Source organism: Dermacentor andersoni, chromosome 4, assembly GCF_023375885.2.
Source record: "Dermacentor andersoni chromosome 4, qqDerAnde1_hic_scaffold, whole genome shotgun sequence".
Taxonomy (NCBI): domain Eukaryota; kingdom Metazoa; phylum Arthropoda; class Arachnida; order Ixodida; family Ixodidae; genus Dermacentor; species Dermacentor andersoni.
This window is the reverse complement of record NC_092817.1, coordinates 203,703,930-203,724,441: the sequence shown is the minus strand read 5'-3', so window position 1 is coordinate 203,724,441 and position 20,512 is coordinate 203,703,930. Positions and strand designations below refer to the sequence as shown.

General features: G+C 50.6%; 1 long non-coding RNA gene and 1 pseudogene across 1 annotated transcript; both read right to left on the bottom strand.

Annotated features, from left to right (window-relative positions):
• Nucleotides 1-411: 411 nt before the first annotated feature.
• Nucleotides 412-5,258, bottom strand: LOC140217421 (uncharacterized). Its single transcript, XR_011893997.1, has 2 exons — nucleotides 4,983-5,258; nucleotides 412-3,225 (listed from the first exon to the last, which is right to left on the bottom strand). It is a non-coding gene; the product is annotated as an uncharacterized lncRNA (long non-coding RNA).
• A 1,764-nt stretch (nucleotides 5,259-7,022) lies between these two features.
• LOC126531258 (uncharacterized) lies at nucleotides 7,023-16,500 on the bottom strand (annotated as a pseudogene).
• Nucleotides 16,501-20,512: the final 4,012 nt, after the last annotated feature.

The window sequence follows — 20,512 nt, the reverse complement described above, 5'->3', positions numbered from 1 at the left end:
GTGTTGAGCACTCTTGAATATTGGCCACTGAAATCGGATTGAAACACCATTGGGTACCTCAATGTTGAATAATTGTTAAGTTACCATTGAAAGTCCATTGTGCTTAGACGGCCCGTTGTGTTCGTTTTGTTGAATGGTTGTTGAGTTACCATTGATTCTGCGTTGAACTAACGTTGTGGTAGTTCTGTTGACCTGTTGTTGAGTTATTATTGCCACAGCATTGAAAAGCATATTGTTGCACACTTGAGATGCCATTGAGATTCCAGAAGTCGCCATTGAAATATGATTGTCGTTTCGTTGGGCTAGTGTATTTTTATTCATATATTGAAATTGCTTCGCTGTTCACACTTGCATGCCCCGGTGCCTGCTCGTAACTTTCCCAAACACAAACAAAATCAAAGGAGAGACTGATCAACTTGAAGTACCTTTATTTACACTAAAGATGCGTGCACGTGAAACATTATTACAGTACATAAGGCACCACTACATCGAACCTGGAGACATAGGCTAGTACCTACAGCACTCTAGCAGTGTAAATACATCTGAAAAAACCTATACATATGAATCCAATCAAAACGATCATTGTGCTCTTCACTTTCGACTTAAGTTTATGACTAGAAGGCAAAGCGACTCAAAAGCCAGGCCTTAAGCATACCCTTGTAACAACCAACTTTGAACACATGAACACTTGGAGCTGCTTGCATGCGAATACACAAAAGACATCTGAATATGTTACATTAAAATGTTGCGCACACTAACACATCACAGGAAGAGCTACGGCTGACTGTCAGAAGGCAAAATAACCAACTTGAAACAAATGACTTCACGTAAATATATACAACCTTTAGCACACGTCTTTCACCACGATTAAAATTTAATGAAGTACCAAAGTAGACTTGCCTGAGCTTTGTCTTCGAGATATATATATTTTCATGTTGCCCAATTATTTTATAAAATAACATCACTCAACTTAGCTATTATTTGACGAGACATAATTTAGAAAGTTGTCGGGCATGATGAACACCTGAATCGTGTTTCTGACAAGCCAGGATTGCTTTCTTCAGAAATAAACTTGTAAAGCTTTTGTGTAATGAAAGCAGCTTATCTCCCTGGCACAAGTCAAGAACAAACAGTACACCATTTGATTATGTTAATGTGGGGTACAGAAGAGTTCTTTAGTGGCATTTCCTCAATTAAGTGAGCTCATTTTCAGGTAATCTTTCTGGACCTGCACAAAGCTAATTAAAGCACTTTTTGGGGCCTTTTTTCCTATACCCAGCAACTAAGTGCTACCTCAGTCAATAAAGAGATAAGGAAAGGCTAATACCTTGAACGATAAGAGAAAGAATAATTATTTAGCACAGAAAATTGGTAGTAACACATGGCTAACACAATTCCAAACAGCCAAATAAATGGTCACCTGCACTTTCAGTATCAAGCACCCCAGAAATAGTCATAAAGTATGAGAAAAGGTTCCAATGACTCGACAGCCAGATTGCTGAGACAGTGAAAAACGCCAATAAATGCATGTACGAAACACCAATTACCTCAATTTCGCAGATAAAATGTTATTAAAATAGCACCAGAATTTTGCTGCATAAGATACATAAAGGTTGCATAAAAATTGGGACAAAGCAGTAACTGAAAGAAAGAGGGAGCTACAGCAGCCATGTTGAAAAAGATTACAAGGAAAATGATATATATGCATATTTAAGTTTACAATTTTCGCTCCAACATATAGAAAAAGAACGCATGCACTTAGAGCATAAAAAGGTTCATGTGCCCGGAGAATGCAGCGCAGTACAAAGAAGCGTCATGAGAACCGAAAAGTAGATCTTACTACGAATGCTTGCAACCTACAATCAGGCATGTGCCATGTCATGCCTTGAATGGATGAAATTCATAAATCTTACACACAAAAGAAGTTACCATCACTCTTATTGGCTTCCTCAGGGGACTCCTTGAAATTGAACTAGAAAAATGTACTCAGTGTCAAAAACATTGAGAAGATAAGACCCTATAGCGTTCTTCCTGAAATAAACAGCGCAAATAACTTCATGTATCAATTCTATGGACACTTCGCCAATTCGGTGTACACTTATATTTCACAACCACCCAAACAGAGACGAGAAGGATGAATTAAGGTAGGAACACACATGAACGCTGACTCAAGTAGAAGTTTATTCGTGAAGACGAAGATTTTAAACACACTGGCCAACTTCCCAAAGAAAAAGCCATGGATGCGCAGCATACACAGCCCGGCACAACAAAAAAGGACCTAAATACGTCCTGTACAATAAACATGTGCGTCAAAAACTAACAAAAACATGAGAACTGAAAGGTTTCTCCTGTAAGTGATATTAACGAGAAGTACTGCAGCAACTCTTTCCCACTAATGGTCACAGAAATCTTGCTTATGAATATTTCTTCGTGATCAATAAATAATGCTTCCATAAGTCCTCTTGTGTTCTGGTCTTTCTTTGTGATGAAACAATCGTTCTTTCTGCTCTATACCGCAACACCAGAGGAGTTCCAGAAGCAATATTTATCGATCACAAACAAAACAATTGCATAACCAAGTTATCTGTTGCCCTTAGTGGGAAAAAGTTGTTCTCAAAAGACTATTTCGCGTTGGGTAGTATCACTTATCGGACAAATCTATCGCTTTTTCAATAGATTTGACCGATAGTTCTCGTTTTTCACGCACGTTTATTCTACATGACATGGCTTCATATTTTTTTCTTGTCGCACGTGGCTGTTTCTGCCACGCATGCACGGATTTTTACCTTTGCCAAGTTGACCAGTGTGTTTAATACCTTTGTCATCAAAAGCAAACTTTTAGTAGAGCTTGCGCTCGTGTGTGCTCCTACCTATTTCGTCGTCCGCCTCTGTTCGTGCTGCTGTTTACAGTACCCACGTATCACTTGGTTAGGCGGGTAAACATTCTCACAAACAAAAGTAAATGCCTCCCCTCAAAAGGTAGCCCATCCTTTACTGCTAAACGCCAGAGCAAATCGAAAGTAAGCCTTCACAGCGTCCATGCGGCAGCTAGTACACCACAGAGCAACACAAAATATAGTTGAAAATCCCACTTGATGGAGAGTGGCAACAGAGATGCGAGCTTGCTAGTGAATCAGCCACATATCAACGGGTGTCTCTTGCACGACGCCAAGGTGCTTTTGGCGTAGAACACTTTAGCATCTGGGAATTTACTGCATACGTAACCTGTGAGAAGGGAATGTGGACAGAAAATGATATTGCGCGGATTAAGAATCTGCCACACACTGCACATAACTACGCACGAAATAGAACTACACACAATACTGGCAAGTAAAAATTTGCGACTCTTTACGAGTGCCGTCGAGAAAAGGAAGGAATGGGTTGCTACGGTAAATGTTAGCTAAAACACGCACAGCGATGTTTCACAGTGGGGAAAATATTCCCGGCTCTCTCGCAGAACCAAAGACCACGCGACAGTGCATAGCCCATACCAAACAGATATCGAATCTTTGGGCAGAAGTCCAGTAGAAGGAATGACCTAAACATACGCCGAGAGCGATGCGAGCGTGAGCGTGCCTGTACGAGTGAGAACATGTACCGCTTCTTTGAAGCTAGCCGCTCCGGCGTGGCTCCGATCATCCCGCGCGATTTGTGTGCAGAACGTCGCGTACACGCCCTAGCGCGTTTTGCGCGGTAGCGTCCGCGCAGTGAGCTAGCTTCATGCACGCGTCCTTCTTCACCGCGCAAACGGTGCTCGAGTGCGACGCTTAGCTCGAGGCGACAACGCGCCGATTGGCGCTCCTTTCGCTTCTGGAAACAACGCACATTCGGATCGGTCCAACTCAAAGAGGCAGCAGAGAACGGTGGCATGTTTCGGTTATCGCTTATTAAAATTGTACAGTACGCCTTCAACGGCAACCCGCCGCGCTAGATAAAGATGCTTACTGCGGTAGTTTTGGCGGTGATAGACGATAAGGTGAGCCCGTCGGCGGCTGTGTTCTTTGACCACGTCACCACACCTCCGTTCATTTGCGCTGTGTATCCGTGTACAGTCACCGCGCGGAAGCTGTGACTAATCGGTTGGCCGTTCTCCGCAAATCCCAGAGAGGCGAAATATATCTCGCGGTGCGCCGCATCATTAGCCGCAACCTAAATCGAGACGCGCTAACCGCTACGGCACAAAAGGTGATCATACTAACCGTATGGTATACGATGAGCCACTACGGAAAAAAAAATTAATTCTGATGTTCCACGTGCCAAACCAACGATCTGATTATGAGGCACGTCGTAGTTGCGGACTCCGTATTAATTTTGACTTCCTGGAAATTTTTACGTGCATACAATGCACAATGCACGAGCGTTTTTGCATTCCGCTTCTTTGGAATGCGGCCGCTGCAGGGATCGTATCCACGACCTCGAGCCCCAAATTGCCACGGAGGCCGCCATAGTTACGAAATGCGTAAGCGTGAAGTGCAACACTGCCTTCCGATACGAGTGTGGTACAAGCGTAGCACAGCTGCAGACCTGCTGCACGATTATTTGTCGCGGTTCTCCTAAACTCGTAGTGCCTGCCTAAATACCTTGAAAGGCAGCGCGCCTCTCACGTAACGGAACGCGATAACAAGCGCTTAGACGGCATACGTGAGCCCCCATGAAAGATGACCTGGCCACTGTAGAAAATTATCACTGCGCAGAGAAGCCGATCCTTATGTTCCAATTGTGTTCTCTCATACAAATGAAGGAAACGTTATTAGACAGGAACAAATGAAGCAATGCAATTTTACGCACATGGGGCGCCGCTGCCTCTTCGCCTACCATTGTTTCAAACGAAGTGACGGCGGCAGCGAGAGTTAGTATCGCGCGCATTTGCTCCGGGGCATGCGGTTTGCTTCAAGAAAGTAAACGGTGTGCTTAACATGTCACGCTCGTCAATGTCAAAATAGAAAAGAAGGCTACGTGCCCAAGAAAACGAGATTACTTACCTATCTTCAGAAGTGCGGCCGCGACTGTTTCGGGGTGCCTTCTCTCCAAGAGGCATCATGGCCTCTGCCGCGCAACTCATCAAAACCGTCAGGCTCGCACATCAATAGAAGACTAGTTGTTGGGTGAGCCAACCACTTCACCGGATAAACGTCCCACTTATCGTCGTTAAAGCATTTCACTAAAATGTGCGTCATGATGTCCGAAAAGAAAATACTTTCATCAAGAAGCACGAGGCGTGAACCACCGCACAACTGCAACCGAATAACTGAGTCCGAGAGCCGTTCACAGCTTCACATGGCTTCACTATCGTTAAAAAACCTTTCAAACACAAAATAACGGCACTTAAGAACCACTAATTGATTAGCAATAATTTTTCATCAACTAATCTTCATAAATTTTTAAGACCTACCTAATTTATAGCGTAAACAATAAATATTACGACCAAAAAATGCGACTACGAAACTAGCGGTAACCATGTGTACTGTTGCAAAAGTGCGCAAAACGAAGCTCGGTTGCGCCCGTTTGCGCGCACACATACACACCTGAACCTATCTTAACGTTTGTCCCGCTACCTAGAAATAAACATTACTACTAGTTTTGCTATTTTTACAAAAATAAAACTTTTAAAATAGTTTGCAGCATCTTTGCAGATGACAAGGTGACAAGTAAGGTACAATAAGAGTCCGTTACCTGTATTTCTTTCATTTCCCTGTGGTGTTGTTAACTAAACATACGAGACCTGCAGGCTTGGAACATGAGAAGACGACAGTTCGGCGAGGCTCAAATAAATCGCGTGCTTCTTGCAAGGCGAGTAACGGGAGCAGCCGCAGATACAGCGATTAGCTGTGATACTGTTGCGGCTGTTGCTGAATCTGAAGCTCTTTCAAGTCAATGGTTATAGCGGCTGCGCGCTGCGATCTCAAAGCGCGTTCATTCTTTGATCTCTAGTACCAGGGACATTGGACAAAAAGCTATATTTGCTTTACGGACAGAGGGTACGTCGCAGGAAATTCGAAGACCTCACCGTGTATGTTTGTAGCGTGTGCGCGCTTGCATCCTACGGTTCCCACAGTGCGTCCGATGCTCGAAGGTAGCGTCGTCGCCTGTCGGCACCTGTCTTATCGCCGGCCGCGCTGCCGCCGTGTCTACTCTTGGGGAACTCCACATGGGCGTAGTCACCGTGTTTGCAAGTGAATTTCGCATTCTTCTGCTCCCCGAAACGTGCTCATTTCGGATCGTACCAATGGTTATGTCATCTAGTGTATGTTAAAACGACGATGGCATTTGTACACCGGCGAAGAAATAAATCGTTATGAACTTGGGCGGTCATGAATCTAGTCTAACGTTGCAGTTTTTACGTAGCGAAAATGGCTACGAAAGTGGGGCGGTCGCGGAGATAGGCGCTTCAAAGCGCCAACTGTAGCGACAGCACCAGGAAGTGGCACGCGGCGCACACGCCAAGCATTTCAGAGCTTCCTAGCTTTCGAATGAGAGGATTATGCGCGCGCTCGTGGCTTATTGGTTAGAGTACCGGGCTCGACGGCCGACGTTCGTTTCCACCCCATCGGTCACACATAATTTTCGATTAATGAAAGCGAGGCGAAAGAAGAACCTACCTGCCGCAAAGTGACAGGAATTAGGTTGGGACGCATCGCAAAACATGTTTGGAATGTCTTCATATGCGATTTCTAATTATTGTATACTGGACTCAACTGCTACACAACAAAAGAACAACCAAAAAAATCAACACAAATTACCCAATAAATTGTTTATTGAGAACACTCAATGGTAATATTGTTGTGCAAGGATTGAGTGAACTCAATTACTCTTGAAAATTTGTTGAAGTCCGTTGTTTCAACAATTCCCCAACAATATATCAATGGTTAATCAACACTCATTTTTGTACGGGTTCTGTGTCGAAATGGGTAGAGGCGCTGGACAACGCGATTAATAAGGGCTAATCTGGGTAAACGTGGGCCTTCCACCGTCACCATCACGGTGTTGAACGTGCCTATTCAGCGGATTGTCAGGAGTTTCGCTTATTCTACTTCCACAATACTCTGCAGCTCTCCGTCGGAGACTGAGGTGGGCATTCCATGTATGACGCCGCGTGCGTTCATAGGATCAGCGGCCACGTAGGTGTTTGTCTCGTAAGCTGCATCGTTGATAGTGATGCTCTTTAATTCCGCGAGCTTGTCGGCAGCAGATCGACGGTAGGTGTCAACGGCCACCAGGTTTTGTGTGGTGCGGATTTTGAAGTATGTGTCGCTGCGTTCCACTGTGTTTAGTCCTGCCGCCGAGCGAATAGCGTTGCCGAGGGTACCGACGTCGATTGCAGCAAGGTTCAGGCATGCCGTGAATTTAACAATCACAGTGGTGGCTTGTTGCTGGCGCGGCGTTGTTCCTACGGTGTGCCAGTGGCCGAGTGTAGAAGCAGACGCCGCTGCTTGCTCGATTTCCATGCTCTAGAAGCCCACGAACGCGCTTGGCGTCGGTGGTGTCGAGGTGGCGTCCAGCCAAGGACTAAGCTTAGTGGCCGGCGGCCGGCTAAGCCGGCCAAGTTCTTCCATTAATTACGCAGAAACGATGAAAAGTTCGTCTCACCGGAAGGTGGGTACCTTGAGACGTCTTCCTAGCACAAGTTTGGAGTCCTATCGAAGAAGATTCCGTTGATAGGGTGAAAACTTCGAGGAGCAGATGTGGATCCGTGCTGACTCGGCGAGCGCGTCTCGGCGTTCCCCGTGACTCGGAGCCGCCTTGACCGAACGAATGCTTCAGAAGCCTTCCCAGCTCCCCGCTGGTTACCTGCAGCCGCTCGACGTCCCTGCCGAGCCCTTCCATCGTGTCGGCTTAGACCTTCTCGGCCTATTTCCGAAATCTACATCAGTGGGTTGCAGTCGCGGCGGACTACGCGACCCGCTATGCCGTAAGCCGTGCTCTTCCGACCAGTTGCGCACGGACTTCCTCCTACATGATATCATTTTGATGCATGGTGCTCCGTGTCAATTGCTAACAGACCATGGCCGTACGTTTTTGGCCAAAGTCATCGAGGACATTATCCGTGCCTGCTCAATACAGCATAAATTTACCACATCCTACAACCCCCAAACGAACGGCCTCACTTAGCGTTTGAACCGCTTACAGACATGCTATCCAAATACGTTTCAGACGACCACCGTGACTGGGACCTGGCTCTACATTACATTACCTTTGCGTACAACTCTACCCGTCTCGAAACTGCTGGCTTTTCCCCGTTTTACCTTTTGTATGGCCGCGAACCGACGCTACCGCTGGACACTGTGCTTCCGTCCGCCACAGCTTCAACTAGCGATTGTGCGCGTGATGCAATCGCCCATGCTGACCATGCTCGCCAACTTGCGCGCGCTTGTCTACAAGTGTCTCAAGACAAACAGAAGCAACGCTACGACCTCCGTCACCGTGATGTCCATTTCGTGCCCGGCACCCTCGTGTTGCTTTGGTCACCATCGCGTAAAGTTGGCTTTTGCGAAAAACTGTTTTCCTGTTACACAGCCCCATATCGCGTGCTCCGCAAAGTGACCGATGTCACCTATGAAATCACTCTAGCCACGCCCACTACGTCCTCCGTTGTGACAACCATTGTCAACGTCGCCCGGCTCAAGCCTTGGCAACCGCACCTTGACGGCGCTTTTGCCGCCGGGGCGGTAGTATAACGATATCATCGAGCGATACTCAAGAGACGAGCCGCCGCGAGAACGACGAAGTTGGTAGGTGCCCTTGGCGCGAGCGAGTGTCGGCCTGGCTGCCTGGCTCCAGTGTAAATAGCCTGTAAATAGCATCTTTCTTCTGTGTCTTTCCACACGTAATAATGTTAACAATTTGCCGGCTTCTATTCACTCTTCTAAAAGGCTTTTCGCCGATGACTGCGTTTTACAGAGCAATTTCTAAAAATGTCATTTTATCAAGATTAGAATCTTGACAAAATTTTATGGAGGTGTCCAACACGATCAATGAAACTGACTGCTCCCAAATGCAAGTTAATGGGGCTATGACGGTATTGTGCCAACCCAGGCACAATACCGTATTCTGTGAACAAGTATTCTGCCGTTAATGACAGAATACTAATTCTGTCATTAACCCGTATCTATAACAACAATTATAATCAATATAAGTATAATAAAAGATATAATCTATAATCAATATTTGATCAGCGTGGTTTTAGTTCTCGTCATTCTTGTTCGACACAGCTCCTAGAAATCAGCCAAGATCTTTTTCATGCATTTGATCTCTGTGTGCAGAATGACTCTATTCCTAGATTTCAAAAAGCCATTTGATTCTGTTCTCCGTGTTTTGCTGTTACATATGCTATCCATCCCTCGGTATCTCTCCTTCATTGCTTGATTCGATTAAGTGTTATCTACAAGAACGCATGCAACGTGTTGTAATAATGGCTCACAATCTGATTATTTCGGGAGTTCTTCGGGAGTTCCCCACCGATCTGTTTTGAAGCTATTGCGGTTTCTGGCATACATCACTCACATTACTCGGGTTGTGCCATGCAAAGTGTTTCTTTATGTGGATGATTGTGCTTTATCCCTGCATTAGATCTTCCACTGACCACGAGTACTTACAACGCAATTTGGACTGCATAACGCGCTGGTGTGTTGGTAGCAAACGTCTTTGAATCACAGTAAGTGTCAATACGTCTCCTTTACGCGTAAACACGTTCCATACCTGTTTGATTATACATTAGACAATGTCCAGCTATCGCGAGCAACTGAATATAAGTGTCTTGGTGTTTATTTCTCATCGAATGTCACTTGGCCTAAGCACGTTGAATATGTTTCAGCGACAGCCTGTAAAATGCTAAATTTTGTTAAATGTGCGACGACGTTTATTGTCGTTCATAATGTTGTGCAATTAACGCTACGCATCTCAAGGAACTGCAAGGGCTGTCCGTAGCATGGGGCTTGCTCGCGATCACGGCACGGTCATTCGTCTTCCTCTTCATTCGACACATACACAGGGGCGCGTCTGCTTCATTGCAATCACCCGGCAGCGAAGCGTAGCCATGCTGGCGACTCAGGGCGCGGAGAAGATGAGCGGGTGGTAGTACAGTTTCAGGCAGTTGACATGTACTGTCTCTCGCCCACGACGACGCAGGTCTGGTGACACTGTGGGCGGCTCGACAATGTAGTTGACTGGTGAAGTGGCCTCGATGATACGGTATGGACCGTGATAACGCGCCGGAAGTTTGGAAGAAAGGCCAGGAATGTGGGCTGGTATCCAAAGCCACACAAGCGAACCAGGAGCAAAGTCGTGCGGTAGTTGATGAGCACGGTCATGTCGTGTCTTTTGACGTTCTTGAGTCTCGCTAGTCAGGGCACGTGCCAGCTGACGGCAATCTTCAGCATTTTTGGCGACTTCGGAAAGCGGTGTAGCGTCAGGTTGGTACGGCAGTATGGTGTCCAATGGGCATGAAGGCTCACGGCCATACACAAGGAAAAAAGGGGGGAAAGCCAGTGGCCGCTTGCGTCGTGGTGGTGTGTTAGGAGCAAACGTCTTTGTTACGTATGCGAACGTAACAAGGGGAGTACGGTGTCCCAGTTGGAGTGGTCGGATGAAATATACACCCGCAACATGTCGCCAAGTGTACGATTGAGCCGCTCAGTCAGACTGTTGGTTTGGGGATGGTACGCGGTCGATTTGCGGTGAATAATCCTGCACTCAGCGAGGAGAGCTTGGATGCCCTCCGACAGGAAGACACGACCCCTATCACTCAGTAGTTCTCGGGGAGCACGGTGGCGAAGAACAAACTTACGAAGGATGGAAAAACCAACGTGACGGGCGGTGGCTGCTGGCAGAGCGGCAGTCTTAGCGTAGCGAGTAAGGTGATCTACGCCGACAATAATCCACCGATTTCCGCACCCGCTGCATGGAAGCGGGCCGTAGAGGTCGATGCCGACACGGTCGAACGGACGAGACGGGCATGGTAGCCGTTGCAACGGTACTGTGAAACGCTGGGTAGGTGTCTTGCCTTGTTGGCATGTAGTGTACAAGACTGAATGTACTTTTGCACAAAGTTGTACATGCCTCGCCAATAATAGCGCTGACGCAACCTTGTGTCAGTTTTGAGGACGCCGGCATGAGCGCTTAGATTGGACTGGATTGGATTGGAGACAACTTTATTTATGCCTGCAGATGGGCGCGCGCGCGCCCCGACGAGGGCCTACGTCATCCTCGAAGTCGCCGTTACTCGGCGCTGGTCTCCGCTCGCCGTTGCCGGCTCGCTGGGTCCCTGCCTTTCGAGCGCCTCGAGGACCTGCTGGACGGCCCAGAGCTGATCGTCTCGGTCATAGCTCTTCGCGGCTGCCTCGAGCCGCGGTGGGAGTGTTCTTGATTTTGAATCTTCTAGATATTTGACGCAGTCCCACAAGACGTGCGTGTAGTCTGCAGTCTCCCTCCGGCAGACTCTGCACATATCTGTCGGATATGTCTCGGGGTACATACGATTCATCAGTTTCGGGCTCGGTAGCGATCCGGTCTGGAGCTGTCTCAATACTACCGCCTCCGCTCGACTCAGTCTCGGGTGCGGGGGTGGGAGAGTCCTGCGAGCCAGGCGGTAGGCCTTCGTGATTTCACTGTAATCTGCCATGCGGTCCTTGGTTCCCAACCACGTCGGACGGTCTGTCGCCGGGGCGCGGTTGGTTAGCGCTCGCGCCGCGGCGTATGCCGTCTCATTATGGTTCTCATTGCGTCCCGATGCGTCGCCCGCGTGCGCCGGGAACCACTTGAGTCGTACTTTTCATTCCTTTAGTTTGACCGCTCGCAGTACGCGCTCAGCCTCCCTGCAGAATTGGCCTTTGGCGAAGTTTCGCACCGCCTGTCTTGAGTCGCTCAGCACCGTGTGGCAGTCTGCGTCGGCGATGGCCAGGGCGATGCTACCTCCTCCGCTTGTTCCGCTCCGGCGCTTCTCACGCTCGCTGCCGTCCTCGTGGCGCCGGCTGACGCCTCTATGACGACCGCTGCGAAGGCGTTCCGTTGGTATTCGGCCGCGTCCACGTACCGCGCGTGTTCGTCGTTGGCATGCAAGTCAATGAGAGCCTTGGCCCTCGCTGCTCTTCTTCCCTTGTTGAACTCGGGATTCATGTTCTTCGGTATGGGGTCGATTCTGGTCTGGCGTCGGACCTCTTCGGGGACGGGGAGCTTCATCTCCACCTCGTTCGAGTGCCTAATTCCCAGATCGTCCAGTATCTTCCTCCCGGCTTTGGTCATGGACAGCCGCTCCAGTTGAGAAGTCCGTTGCGCTTCGGCTATTTCTTCGAGCGTATTGTGTAATCCGAGTTGTAACAAGCGGTTCGTGCTCGTGGACTCGAACAGGCCCAGCGCCGTGTTGTACGCTCTTCTGATGAGCACGTTGATTTTGTTTCGTTCGTGTTGCAGCCATCTGTGGTAGGCTGAAACGTACGCGACGTGGCTGATGACGAAAGATTGGACGAGCCTAAGTAGGCTCTCCTCTCTCATGCCAGCCTTTCGGGAAGTGACTCGTTTTAGGAGTCGAATCGCGTTGGCTGCTTTTGCCCTGACACGGGTGATAGTTTTGCCGTTTCTTCCGTGCTTTTCGATGACCATGCCCAGGATCCTAATTTTGCCGACCTCAGGGATCACGTTGCCGGATTTGGTGACGATTCTGATTTTTTCGTTTTCGCGTTGTCTGGTCTTGCTTCTGCTGTTTTTGGTAGGTGGGAGTATGAGAAGCTCCGATTTTCTCGGCGAACATCTCAATCCGGTGCCTTCCAGCTGGTCTTCTATTGCGTCGACAGCGGCTTGCAGCGCGCCTTCGATGTGGGCGTCGCCGCCACCGGTCACCCATAGCGTGATATCGTCCGCGTAGATGGTGTGCCTGACGTCTTCGATGTGCCCGAGCCTCTCGGCCACTCCGATAATTACCAGGTTGAACAGCATCGGCGAAATGACCGATCCCTGCGGTGTGCCGGTGCTCCCGAGCTTCTTCTCTTGAGTCTGTAGGTCGCCTGCTCGTAGCTCGACGGTCCTGTCCGTGAGGAAGTCCTTGATATAGTTGTAGAATCTTTCGCCCATGTTGAGCTTGGAGACTTGGGACAGAATCGCCGAGTGTTTCACCTTATCGAAGGCGCTCTGTAGGTCCAGCCCTAGGATTGCTTTGTTGTCGCGGGTGCTGCCGCCATCATCAATGATTTGGTATTTGAGCTGCAGCATCGCGTCCTGCGTGCTCAGGTGCTGTCTGAAGCCGATCAAAGTGGCCGGGTACAGCCCTTCTCGTTTCAGGTAGTCTTGCCTCCTGTTGAGCAGGACGTGCTCCAGCACCTTGCCCACGCAGGACGTGAGCGAGATGGGCCGGAGGTTATCCGTGTCCGGCGGCTTCCCCGGCTTGGGGATCAGGATGGTCTTGGCTGTCTTCCACAGCTTTGGCAGCGCGCCCGCTCTCCAGCACTTGTTGTAGTATTTTGCGAGCTTTTCAATCGAGCCGTCATCGAGGTTCTTGAGAGCCTTGTTCGTGACGAGGTCCGGGCCGGCTGCCGACCGGCTATTGAGGTCGTGCAGGGCCGCGCGTACCTCCTCGACGTCGATGTCACGATCGAGCTTCGCGTTAGGCAGGCCGCTGTACGGCGCGTGCTGTTCGGTAGGTGTAGTCGGCCGGTATTTGTCGTTAATGCGCCTGGAGACTTCGTCGACGTCGTGTGCTGAGACCGCCTGATGCATGAGCCTGGCGAGTCTGTCCCTTTGGTGTGACTTGGTCTTGGTTTCGTCGAGCAGGTGCCGCAGCAGGTTCCACGTCTTCCCGCTGTGCATCTGCCCGTCTGCCGCGTTGCAGATCTCGTTCCACTGTTACGTGCAGAGAGCGCGGCCGTGATCCTCGATCGCTCAGTTCAGCTCCGCCACCTTCTTTCTCAGTCTGCGGTTAAGACGTTGTTTCTTCCAGCGATTGAGTATCGACTGTTTGGCTTCGATGAGATGCGCAAGCCGGCTGTCTACTTTGTCGATCTCCGCGCCCGTTTCAATCTCTTTAGTCGCGTCGCGTACGCTCTTGGTGATTTCGGCCGTCCACGAGTCGATGTCTTTGATCTCGTCGTCACCGTCGCTCTTCTGGCTTCTGGCGCCTCGAAATTCATCCCAGTCTGTCCATCTGTGTGTTTTGATGCTGGTGTCGTTGTGTTCCGGTATGCAGATTTCAACGATGGTGTGGTCGCTACCTAGGTCGGTCCCCGTGTTGTTCCAGGTGATCGCGCCCCGGATGTCATTCTTGACGAACGTGAGGTCCGGAGTGGTGTCCCGGGACACGGAGTTACCAATTCTCGTCGGATGTGTCGGGTCCGTGATGAGGGTGAAGTCGAGTTCCGTGGCGTCTTGGTACAGGTCGCCGCCCTTTGCTGTACTTGTTGTAGCCCCAGGCAGGGTTCATCGCGTTGAAGTCTCCGCACGCGATCAACGTGTTGCGGCCCGCTGCGGTGCTGGCTCTGTGCAGTAATGTCTTGAATCTCTGTTTTCTCTGCGATGGGTTGCTGTAGACGTTGAGCAGAAATATGCTTCCTTTTTTCTTCTTGCCCGGGATGATTTCGGTCAGCGTGTGCTCGATCTTGATATTGCTGTGCAGCTCGTGTTCGACGAACGTGAGTCCCTTCCTGACCAGGGTGCACAGGCTTCTGCCGTCGGGTGGTCCCTTGTGCACTCTGTAGCCGGGGAGGGTGAGTGTTTCTTGTAGTAGTATAACGTCTGGTTTGCGCGCGGCATGTACGATGTTCTGTTGGATGACTGCCTTCTTCCTTGCGAAGCCGCGACAGTTCCACTGCCACGCGGTTACACTTGCTGCTGCTGGTGTTGCGTTGGCGGCCATGATTGCGTTGGCGTGTACGGGGCTGCCTGGATGGGCGGATGATGCGCGAAGAGGGGCGCAAACGTCGGGTGGCTTACCATCGGCTGTAGGGTCCTTTCGATGTAGGCGAATCTGTTCGTGTTCTCGGCTTGGTAGGTCTCCATTGTTTGTTTCAGTGCTGTCACTGCTGCGATGTTTGTCGTGATTAGCTGTTCGAGTTTGCTGAATGTCGCTTCGAATTTCGCTTCGAGGCTGTCGATGCGATCGTTTTCTGTTTGCGTGCGCGTGGCCTCGATGGCTCGCTTCTTCGGTGCCGGTTCCTCTATGGCTTTCTCCTGGATGTTCGTAGTCATTTCCTCGGTCTTGCTTGTGCTTGGCGTGGGTCTCTGTAGAGGCTCGTTGTTGCATAGCTGCAACTGACGGATCTCGGCGATCTCTTTCGTGAAGTTGTTGATGGTCGCTCGCAACGCCGCGTTTTCTTGTCTTAGGAGCTCATTTGCCTCCCGGACCTTATTAATATCTTCTTTCTTCGTGGTTTCGGTGATTTTCTGCGCGTTCCTTATGTTGTTTCCTTTCGCTGCGTCGACCCAGCTCACTCGCTCACGTGATGGTGACGTTTTCCTGCTGAGGCTTCTCTTGCAGCAACTGCTGTCTCTGGATTTGGGCGCGCTGTTTTCCGATGGGGTCCTTGACTTTCGCGCAGCTGGCGGCTTGTCGAGTGGCGGGAAATCGCTCTCCGACAGCAGTTGGCGTTCGGCCTGTCGGCGCTCCCATTGTCGCTTGCGCACTACGTAGGGGATCTTGTATTTCGCCTTGCACGTTCGGTCTCCGGTCGGGTGTTCACCTCCGCACAACTGACATTTTGGGGTACAGCGATGGTCTTCTGTAGGGTTCGCGAGTCAGCAGGCCAGGTACCTCTTGATTGTGGGGGTCGGGCACACGTCCTTGCGGTGTCCCACTCGGCCGCACTGCTGGCAGACGTCGATCTGTTTCTTGTAGAGGCGGCACGGTATCAGGGTGACTCCGTATCGGACAAAGTTCGGTACCTTGGGCCCCTGGCACACCACAATCGCAGTGGTCGTGCTTCCAATCCTTTTTGAGGCCACTGCTAGCGGGTTCCTCTCGTTGACGATCTTTCTATCTAGCTCTTCGGCGCTCGCCTCGATGGGGATGCCTCTGATGACGCCCTTCACGGTGTCGTGAGGTGCCGTGCGATATGCGCTGACCTCGTAGGGTTTGCCTTGAATAGATATTTCCTGGATTTTAGCGCACCTTGCCGCGTTGTCTTCGTTCGGTGTACTTACGACCATGATGTTCTGTTGTCTGTTGGGGCAGATGGTGTCCGCGGCGCTTTCCTCGCTCGTGATCTTGGCCGCAGCGAGTATGGCCGCAGCGACGGTGGTGGTGCCGGTCTTGACGATGTCCAGTCCCCCTCTGGGTCTTACAACTATCTTGGTTTCTTCTAGTGGCATGGCTGGCATGCGTGCTGCCTTGATGGCCGAGGCTCTGACGTTCTTGTAGAATTTTGACCTCGTGCTTGTTTGACTCCCGCCGGGTCCATCGGGCTTGCCGCTGGCGGGGATCCGCTGGCGCAGCCTCGACATGCGTTCCCCCGCGAGCGTCCATCCGGCGTCGCTGTGGTATTCCTCGGGTGATCTCTCTGTTCCCTGAACTTGAACGCACATGTGATTGTCCACGATCATTGTTGTTTCAGAGGGCGCCTCCATCTCGGAGCTGACGAGCGGCAGCCGCCGGGATGTACGGCAGGCCGCTGTCGGTGCGACGGTGTTGTTGGGCCTAGTGTCCGCGGAACACGCCTAAGCCTAGCAAGCCTCCGCACGGCGGCAGTAGAAGCAGTCACGAAATGTGGCAAAGAAAAACGCACCTCTGGGGTCAGCTGGTATCGGTCGATGCCGCTCGCCTTCACGGACACATTGGTACAAGCAAAACTTTGGTACGAGGTAATTAGCACTGCGTAATTGGCTAGCAATCACGGAGCCGATCTCTGACTAGGGACGAGCGCTTCTTCTTCGTCGTCGTCCCCAGCGCTTAGAGGATCAGCAAGAAAAGACGCGCTGATCCTCTGAGCTCCTTGATATACTTCGTCATATGCGCTCTGACAGATGTCAGAGCGCATATGACGAGGTATAGCAAGGAGCCATTTCCGACCGTCGTGCATGTAGTTGCGGCGATATAGAATGCTGTCCCGCACGGAAAAGTGGGTCGCTTGGCGACGCAGTGCTCGTGTCGAAGGGACATCAGACGGAGCGGCAAGGTAGTCAAGTAACATTGCAAGTGTTGGGTCCTTGCGCTGCTCTGTGAGCATGTCAGTGATGGTTAACGGTGACAGGGTGGACGAGGAAGCTGACAAAGCTATCTTGTCAGCTGTCTTTGATGCTATCAATGCTGCGTGGGGAGCGAGAGAGCGCATCAGCGACCGAGTGGTACATGATGCGGATGTCGTACTCTTGCAATCGAAGCGCCCAAGCGTCCCGACGGGTCTTTCAAGGAAGAAAGCCAACAAAGGGCATGGTGGTCAGTAACTAAAGCGAAAGAACCGCCGTAAAGGTATGGGCGAAACGTGCTTAGCGCCCTGATGATCACTAGGCACTCCTTTTCTGTGACGGAGTAATGTAATTGTGCTTTCTTGAGAGTACGGCTCACATAAGCGACGACGTATTCATCATAGCCAGCTTTCGGTTGCGCTAAGATCTCGCCAAAGCCAACTCCGCTGCCGTCAGTATGAACTTCCGTGTGGTCATCAGGGTCGCAGTGGCGGAAAAGCCGTGGTGAGGTCAACAAGTGGCGCAAGTGCTGGAATGCTGCATCACATTCAGGTGACCACGCTGCTATGCTGTTACTGGCGGAAAGTAAACTTGTCAAGGGTGCCACGATGGATGCGAAATTGCGGACGAAGCGACGAAAATAGGAACATAAGCCAACTTCTGAGGGTTTTGATAGACGTGGGCGTTGGGAAGTCTGCAACGGCGCGGAGCTTGTCTGGGTTCGGAAGGACGCCGTCTTTTGAGATAGTGTGACCCAAGATGGTTAGTTTGCTTGCAGCAAAACGGCACTTTTTGAGGTTAAGCTGTAGGCTGGCAGATGCGAGCAGAATGTCATGCAGGCGAGCGAGATGTGTCGGAAAATCGGTTGAGAAGATGACGATGTCGTCTAGGTAACATAAACAAGTCTTCCATTTGTGGCCCCGAAGGATGGTGTCGATCATACGCTCAAAACTAGCAGGTGCGCTGCACAACCCGAAGGGCATTACGTTAAACTTGTAGAGGCCATCGGGTGTAACGAATGCGGTTTTCGGATGGTCAGATTTGGCCATTGTAACTTGCCAGTACCAAGGAATTGAAATATTCTGCGCCATGTAAATAGTCTAGAGCGTCATCGATCCGAGGCAGTGGATAAACGTCTTTTCTCGCTATCTTATGTCGTCTGTAGTCCACACAAAAGCGAATGGAGCCATCTTCTTACCAATACAACAGGTGAAGACCAAGGACTTGGGAGGGACGAATGATTCTACGTTTGAGCATGTCGTCCACTTGCTCTGTGGTGATTCGGCGCCCTTCGGCTGAGACACGATACGGGCGCTGTCGCAAAGGGGAGTGGGATCCGGTGTCGATGGTGTAAAAAACACCGCTGGCACGGCCCAATGACGCCTGATGACAGTCGAAGGAAGAGTGAAACTTGTGAAGGAGAGCGAGAAGTTGGCGGCGATGAGGTTAGGGTTGACGGCGTTGTCAAAACCAACTGAAGGTGATGAGTGTGACACCGAAGCGATGGCGTCAACGTAACGGAAGGAGCTGGTAGGAACATCGAGATCTTCAACGTGCTCGACCGCCTGGAGAGATGTTGACCGTCTACGGTGAACGCAGTAGGCTGATCGGGTATTGGTAGTAGTTGGTGAACAGCATCACAGTTGACCCCGAGGTTATAGTGAGCACGGAAAACGGAAGAACAATGCCCTTGCGCTGAGCAAACACATCGGACGGTGTGAACGCTACAGTGGCGTCCGATGCGGCACCAGATGACAGGACAACAGCCATCGACGTCTCAGGGGGTATGGTTGTGTCGGCATCCACAGTGAGTTTGTCTGGAAAGTGATGAAAGCTGGTCAACAGTGATTCACATAGTGAATCACCGTTGACACTTCTGCACTCGAACAGTCAATGACAGCGTGATGACGTGACAGGAAATCCCAACCAAAGATGAAGTCGTCATCAACGACATAACGTCGTTGATGACGACGCGAGCCATGCATACCAGATCGAAAAGTGACTACAGCTCTCTTTGGCCTGGTGCTCGCCACTGCGCGCTGGCAGTGGAGAGCACCAGGCCAAAGGGAGCTGTAGTCACTTTTCATAGTTTGCGATAAAAGTGAATGACGGAAACGGCTGCTCCAGTATCGACTAGTGTCACTACGGGTACTCTCTCAACAAAACGGTAATAACATTTTGCCGCGAATAATGACGTCTGAAAAACTTCGGTGTATTTGCAGTTCTTGCCTCAGGAACTGCACCAGTCAGTCTCCCTCTTCAGTAGGAGCTCGATGACGCAAGGGCGAAATCAAACGCCGAAGAGGGGAAGGGGAACGCCGAGCTTCCGACTGGCGATTAGTTTCAAGACGTCGCGGTGAAAATCGAGGCGTGGCGGCTTAGTGCGGTGCGTAGCTGAGCGTGTCAAAGGTGGTACGCGTAGTTGGGGCGCGGAGGCGACAGAAGCGCGCCACATGGCCAGCAATGCCACAGGCGAAGCAGATAGGCCGGGTGTCTTGAGTGCGCCACGTCTCGGTGGGACGAAAAAGTTGTGGTGACAGTCGGGCAACTGGAAATGAAGCCGGATGCATGTGCGATGAAAAGGAAGCTGTCGGCGCAGCTGGCCCTGCAACCGCGGCTGCATAACTGAGCGGCAGCGACATAGGGTGAGTGGCAAAGTCGGTATGGTAGAGCGGCACACTCATAGGATTGGGGGGGGGGGGGGGGGGGGGAAGGGGTTGCAGGAGCTGCAGGAAGCGCTTCAGATATCTGAATCCGGATGGCTTGCTGCAGCGTTGGAGGCAACGTAGGTGCGTCGCTGTGAAGCAGTAGCGAGAGCTGCGTGGCCACTTCTTCACGAATAAAATCTTTGATATGCTGCGACAGGGACGAATTGGTCATGTCGGTAGAAACCGCGATGCTCGAGGCGGAATCGGTACATACACAGGCGCGTCTGCTTCATTACAAATGCAACTACCGGTTAGCTTCTCCCAAAATTAAGGAACTACTTTACTTTTCGAACGTAAGCACGCTGATGGTGATGGAACGTTAGCGGCGCAGCTCGTCAAAGCTCTGGCAGAGGCTAATGAGGACGGATACGCTAGTTGGGCTTTTGGCCAGCAACATCTGGAATGCGCTGTCTTCAATGCCCTTGAGGATATGCTTGATCTTGTCATCCTCTGACCCGCTTGCACAAATCCAGAACATCCTCGATGTAGCTGGAGAATGTCTCTCCAGGCTGCTGCGCGCGCTGGCGTAGACGCTGTTCAGAGCGTAGCTTACGCACAGCTGGGCGATCAAACACTTCGGCAAAAAGCCTTAAGCGCGAACCAGCTTGTAAAATCGGATTCGTGGTTGAAGAACCAAATTTTGGCTACGTCGGTGAGGCATAAAGGCACGTGGGTCAGCTTGGACTGGTCATCCCATTTGTTAT